We start from the raw sequence: 6,746 nt of genomic DNA, 5'->3' as shown, positions 1-6,746 counted from the left end.
GTGAGTGCGGCGGCGGGCGCGCCCCGCCATCCCCTCGCTCTTCCCCCGTCCCCTCAGGGCGGGCCGCGCCGCGCCCCTCGCTGGGGGTCTCCTTGCTGCTCGTCCTCCTCCCTACGCCGCCTTCCCGCCGGGGCTAGGGTCGGTGTCTCGGCCGGGGGGATGCTGCGGCACGGCAGGCCGCGGGGGGCTGGGGCAGGGCGGCGGGGCGGCTGGGGCGGCCGGGCTCGTGCGTGTCCCCGCCGGGCGCAGCCTTCACCTTTGGGGCGGCCTGAATGTCAGCGGCGGCTCCCGCAGTGCCGCGGGCGGGCGGCCGTGCCACAGGTGTGCCCCCCGGCCGGCAGGGCGCTGCGGCGGTGCCAGCGCGGCCGGGGCTGGCGCTCGGCTCCGACAGCTGCGCCGCTGCCGCGGGTGGAGGGCAGCCTGGCACGGCAGGCCTGCCCGCTGCTCCTCCGGCGGCGCCTGTTTTGCAGTGCTTTATGCGTCTTTTAATTCTCCGTTTTGTTGAGACGTACCTGCAGGGGTATTCGGAAACAGCTGCTGAAGGGGACCGGGTCGCAGAGATTTACTTGTAGCTCCAAAAAGAGGAAGAAGCAAAAATACCCAGTATGTGGCTGTGCGAAGACAACAGTTTTTTAAAAAATACGTATATAATGGTGCAATATCTACTTCAGCTATAATCTGTTTGGATTTTGCTTATAGCAGCTTGGGAACATTATTGTATGTTATGATGATTTTGCTTTAATGACACTGGGACTTTGCTTTCATCATCCGGAGCCTGCTGTTATGTTTTGTCAAATGTACTTTGACACACAATGAAATATAGGCAACTCCAGCCTTTAACTTGGAGTTGGAGGAAATTGAGCTGTTTATCTTGAGAAAGCAAAGCTGAAAGGGATCTGTGTGGTAGCACAACAGTAGTGTCCAGGCCAGACAACAAATTAAGGATTGTAGATTTAATACCCAATCAGGTCTGCCATATAAAGATGTTTACCACTTCTCAGGGGACTTGGTTCTACTTATGGGGTTGGTGTTTCATATTCATAGCAGGCTTGTTCTTAGTGTTTATGGGCTTTGAGCCTCAATTTGATGCAAAATAGAACTTTTTGTTACAAAGGTATTGAAAGCGAAACATCTCATTTGGTCAAGTATACTCTGAAACTTTAAAAATATCTCTTGTAGAGTAGTCGAAAATACAAAGCTTCATCATATTAGCATGAGGCAGCAAATATTTGTGTTTGTTGGTGGTACTGAGTGAAATTTGGCAGATGTTTTATCGTGTATGTAATGATCACGTAACTATATTCTGTGGGCCCATTTTGAACTTAGTGCATCTAAGCTGAAGAGGTAAATGCATAACAAATGAACATTAGTAATAACCGGCTACCTAAATGTTAACGAAGGATCTACGTGAATGTACAACTTGCAGTGGAAATTATTTTTTTAAAATTGAAGTTCAGTCTTTACTCGCAGTTAGTGCTTTTTATTATAGAAATCTCAATGTCTGGTCTCTGAAAGCTGCTCATTACTGTCTTCTAACTGTAAAGCTGTTTAAATGGTAGAATTGTTTCAGGTTTAGGAGATTACTGTATTTGATGTTTTTGACCACTATGGTGTTTTTGAACTGAAATAATAATATATATGAATATAGGAAAAATTAATAGTAATGATATCAATCAACATAATGACCTAATCTAATGTATTGTTATACTAATAACTAATCCTGTTTAATGGAACTGTTCATGTGAAAGCTCACTGAGTAAAACGTATTGCTTTTGGACCCAATCATCCATTAAGAGGTGTTGGTTATTTGGAATAAACCGGTGACAAAGAAGTGTTGGCACTGGCTGTCTAGACCAGGGGTCTTCAAACTTTTTAACCAGGGGGCCGGCGCGCGGATGAAGTGGCAGGCAGTCATCTGCGGCTGCTTGGTTCCCCCCCCCCTCCCCCCAATCCCGTGTGTGTGTGTTCTGTAAATACCGGGGGCCAGATTGAGGACCCTGGGGGGCCGTATCTGGCCTGCAGGCCGTAGTTTGAGGACCCCTGGTCTAGATTAAAAACCATCATGCCATTAGTCTTCAGATGAACGTTGCTTGCCTAAAATTGTTAGAAAGCGCAGATCTCTGGAAATGGAATAAAAGGTAGCCAGTTGCAGCAGTGGTTGTGGTGTTGTCTTTTAGCCACTATTTGGAAGTGTGAACAGCGGCACCATCATTTTAATTGGAAGTTTTCAGGCAGGATTAAATTCCATGCCAAGAAGTTCAAAATACTAATGGTGCTTTTGATAATTAGGTTTAAAATCGTGTATTGTATTTCAATTGGAGTAATAAAAAAAGCTTATGTAAATCTCTGGATACCTGAACACATGTATACTACAATAAAATCCCAACAGCATTAAAATAATTATTCCAAAGTTTAAGTTTAGCTAGTCAGTGTAGGTCTTTGCATTTCTTTGTACCTTTGGAACACATATTCTAGCTCACTCTTAAACTTCTGTCAGATAGGTGCATTTTGGAAGACATTCTGAGAATATTGTTTCCTCCTTAATCAAAAGTAGCTTGATTTGCAGAGATCTGGACTTTGCTCACTAGCAGTTTTCTATTCTAACGGGAGGATTCAACTAGAGCAGTTCAGCTGATAGTATTGTATAATAAGTGAAGCGAGAAAGTCTTCTCGGGGTGGGGGATGCTTATCCCTGGTCACATGGGGAACTGGTGTCACAAGTTCTTAGTAAAATGCCTTTTTCACTACAGATTGTTGGGATTTTCATGAGCACTTAGTCCATGATGAGTTGAGGCAGCCTTCTGCAGAGTGCATTTTAATGGCTTTGATGGAAGGAGAAGGAAGGTTAATGTTGGCAAGGTTCTTGCTGCAAGGAGACTTGGTTTCTTAGCCAAAGGGAAATGGCTGATGGTAAGATTATACTTTTATGTGGTGGTTGAACAAGTTATAGATCTGGAATAACCCTTAAATTGCAAACAATTCCTGAATTTATTCCCTGAAGCGAAAGAACTCCTATGCTTTTAGCTTAATTAGCCCAGATGGGTTGTGACACACAAGAGCACAAATGAAGCATCAAGGGAGAACTGAATATCCTGTGTTCTCTTGTCTCAGTAATATCATGTGTACTTTGAGCTGGAGATTGAAGAATCTCCTCTAGATACAGAGATTCTCACTACAGTGTGAATGTGTATGATACTTCGACCCATGTTCTTTTTTGAATCATATTAAAGATAGGTTTTAGGTAAATGTTTGGGTTTTTTTTCCTGATCTCACATGATGAAATTATTCCATACATGTGTTTTTGATGATTTGGAAGAAGCTATGGCTTTTAACTAACCTTCATTGCAGTAGGGTAAACTTGCATAGGTGGAAACTTGGCAAAGCCAAAGCTACTGCTGTTAGTTGCAGGAGACTTGGGGAAAGGAGCAGAATCTTTCATCCTGTGCAGCCTTGTACATCACTAAACAGAGTTAAAAAATAAATAAATCCTAATCCCTTTCTATGTAAATCTTTCAGTTATGAAAGCTCTCTGGAATGGTGGCTCATAAAAAAACCCAACAAACCAAACACAAAAAAACCCCAAACAAACAAAAAATCCCAACCAACAGGAAAAAACCCCCACATTTTACCATGGCTAAATTTGAGATCTTGATTAAACAAAACAAATTGTATGTATCAACTTCCTTTACATTCAAGTTAAATGCAAGCATAGATCACTGTGTCTGTGTAACTCTTTAAGCTCATGTGGGAGAAACTGATCCTGTGGACAAACTGTCACTAGTAACTGAAGTTACACATGTCAGTTTCTTGAGAAAGTTTTTTTTTCAATTGCAAATAATACAAGTATCTGTGCCTTCTCATTGCAGAAAATGGACCTTGATAGGTACATTCAGATATAGCTGTCAGCAAATAAAGCATGCTTTGTGTTTTCTTATTTAAAATACTTACAAAAGGCTGCCAGTGGTTAAAAACATATTGATATTTGTTATGCTGTGGAAAACTAGTGAGGTTGTTTGGTACTGAAATATTTTTAGAGAGTTTGATTTTGAGATAGATAAGTGATTTATATTGATTGAATTGTAGACAGAAGCTGTAGTGTCCAGAACTAATGAAATGAAATTTAATAGCAAGAAAATGATAATTTGAAGATGTGGTTCAAAAATAAGAAAGTTTCAGCTGAAAGCTATGGTATGGCAGTGTATGGTTGCAGTATTTTTGTTTAAGGGTGGATGTTGAAGAGAAGTGAAACTTCACTTCAAAGAATACAAGTAATCCAGTAGCTTCTTGAAAGCACATAGGTATGAAACAAACTGATCGATATAACTGGTATGTTGGGTAGCAAGGAGAGCAGACATCAGTGGCCGGTTCTTGCTGTGTAAGGAGTTTACAAATAGTTTTCCTCAGGATCCTGTGCAAGGCAATGAAATAACCTTTAAAAGAATTATTAGTAGAGCTCTGGAACTCCTTGCTTAAGGCAGTCATGGATGGAAAAAGTTTTTGGGGGCTCAGGGACGGGTTGGACAAGATAGTGGAGGAGAGATCTGGGGAGGGTTCCTAAACAAACTGCCAAATTCAAGAAATACTATGAATTGAAGTTAGTTGAAGATTGAGGAGGTAGCATTCTATGCTTGCCCTGTTCATCCTCTTTGTTGTGCATTTTTTTAAAGCTACTGCAGAAGACAATGTGACTTTTTTTTCATTGCCTTTAAAATAAGACTGATTGCTGGAACTGTATGGCTGAGCTGGAAAATTGAACCTGGACACTGAATTACCATGATCCAGACCCAGAGAAACATTATGATTTATATAATATTTCAAGCTTATCTGGGGTTTACTTACTGTCTTTCTAAGTCTTAAAAGTTTTCTTTGTCAGTCCTTTTTCTAGCCTTCTTTTAATCCAGCAGTGGCTGTCTTAGTGATATGTTGTTTTTTTTAAAATCTGTAGCAATGGTTTCACGTGTTTTTGTCTCAAGGTCATGATCTTCTGAAAAAACCCTAAACTATGTTGAAATAGCATTGATAATATGTAGAAAAGGCATTCCCAGAACTGTTCAGTCTTCCTTCTGCTTTATCTTGTCTAATCTTGCTCAGTTATCACCTGTGAACCTCTTCAGACTTACTCTCAGTACCAGTGAGCCTATGAATTACATGCAGTCTCCTTCAGTTATCTCTGCTTGTCATTCAGCTTAGCCTGTAACTGGAATCCTTACTCAGGCAGCAGTAGAAAGAATAAGCACGTGTGGCTGGAGCCGGGCGGCGGGGGAAGTATCTTAGGTACTGGTGGTAAGGGCAGTCTTGTTGCAGATTTAAACTAATGGGAATTCAATCTTAAGATACCTACATAAATAAGCTGTTTAGCAGTGGTTCAGATGGGTAGTATTGTTACTGTAATATCTGTTTCTGTACAATCAATACAAAAACATATTGAACTCTGTGCCACCATAACAAGGTATTAGCTCAAGATAGCTTTATGTCCTTAATAAGGAGAAGATGAATCAGTTGAATAAATAAACTAGATGAGTAGGATGGACAAGTGGCAGTCTAAAAAGGGATATTTCCATTTATAATCAGTTGTATTCAAAGTTTCACTTGGCTTCCAGCCTGCCTATTCTTATCAGCAAGAAAATCCTGCTCCAGGTAGCGTGTGTTACTAAATAAGTAACAGAAAACGATAACTGGAAGCTGACTGTTAAGTTTGTTAGTGAATCAATGGTGAGGTAAATATTTCCTAGTAGAGTTAGAGATGGGAGTGGTGTATTTGAATCATTTGGTGATGGTGGATAGTTCTGAGGGAAAAGGGTGGCTCCTCTGTTAAACGAAGTATTTGACTGACAACAGCAGGTAATTCCTACCTGTTTGCAGAATGACGTTGCTTGTATGTCTGAACTCGAATTGTATGTCTGTTTTGTAAGAATAAAATCAGAAAGATTGAAATTGCTAGCATGAAATGCTGTTGCTGAAGGAATAATGCCATGAGCAAAAGCAGTGGCCTGTTTTTGCTGTCAGTTGCTTTGCAGACATAATCACAAAATTTTTGAAAGGAGAGATTGAGATCCATCATTCCACTTTTAGAAAACTAGGATTCTAGCCTGCGATTGATGTTTAGGATTATTTAGTCAATCTTAACTATGGCATAAAACGTAATTTGCCTTTATGATATAAATAGTGATGTCAGTTTAAAAACTTTTCTGAAAGGCAGCTATTATGTCAAGTGGGAAAGATCAGAGTTTTTCAAATATATATGTACACACATATACATAATTATGGGTTATCTTCCAGGACAGAAATCTTGCCAAATACAAGCAAGCTTTAAGACAGCATAGGAGAATAATCTAGATAGAGATGTGCTTTATAGTTGCAGTACATTTGTACGCGTGTGTGAATAATGATTGAGTAATATGATAATTTAGGTTTTTTCTTCTTTGTAGCTGCATGACTTTGTCTTTAGGTTGCAGAGCATTAGATCTGTAAGGCAGACAGGCAGTGTATGGCTCTTCTTAGTTTGTTTTTCCCCTTTGTTATCCTCACAGATTCAGTAACAATTAAAACTAAATAATGTCATTAAAGAATTGAAGAAAATAAAGGCTTTTTGTATCTCTTCAACAAAAATTTCGAGAACAATACATATTTTGCAGTTTAGGAAATGTTAAGCTACCTTATTGAAGAAGCTTGGTCTGCATGACTTGCTTGCTAAGGTTGAATCTGCTGAATTGGTTCTGTTTGCAGAAGGCTGTTCCTTGTATAGC

General features: G+C 40.3%; 1 protein-coding gene across 5 annotated transcripts in view; it reads left to right on the top strand.

Annotated features, from left to right (window-relative positions):
- CCSER2 (coiled-coil serine rich protein 2) overlaps positions 1-6,746 on the top strand; it is a 115,563-nt gene that overhangs the window by 42,241 nt on the left and 66,576 nt on the right. Inside the window, exon 1 of one of the 5 annotated variants that reach the window (XM_080402698.1) lies at positions 17-603. The exons of the other annotated variants lie outside the window; for them this stretch is intronic. The gene's annotated coding sequence lies outside the window, so the exon portion shown is untranslated. Of the gene's footprint in view, positions 1-16; positions 604-6,746 lie in introns of those variants that run through there. 5 annotated transcript variants of the gene reach the window in all.

The sequence above is a fragment of the Falco punctatus genome (genome assembly GCF_963210335.1).
Source record: "Falco punctatus genome assembly, chromosome: 9".
In the NCBI taxonomy this organism is placed as follows: domain Eukaryota; kingdom Metazoa; phylum Chordata; class Aves; order Falconiformes; family Falconidae; genus Falco; species Falco punctatus.
This window is presented reverse-complemented; position numbering and strand designations above follow the sequence as displayed.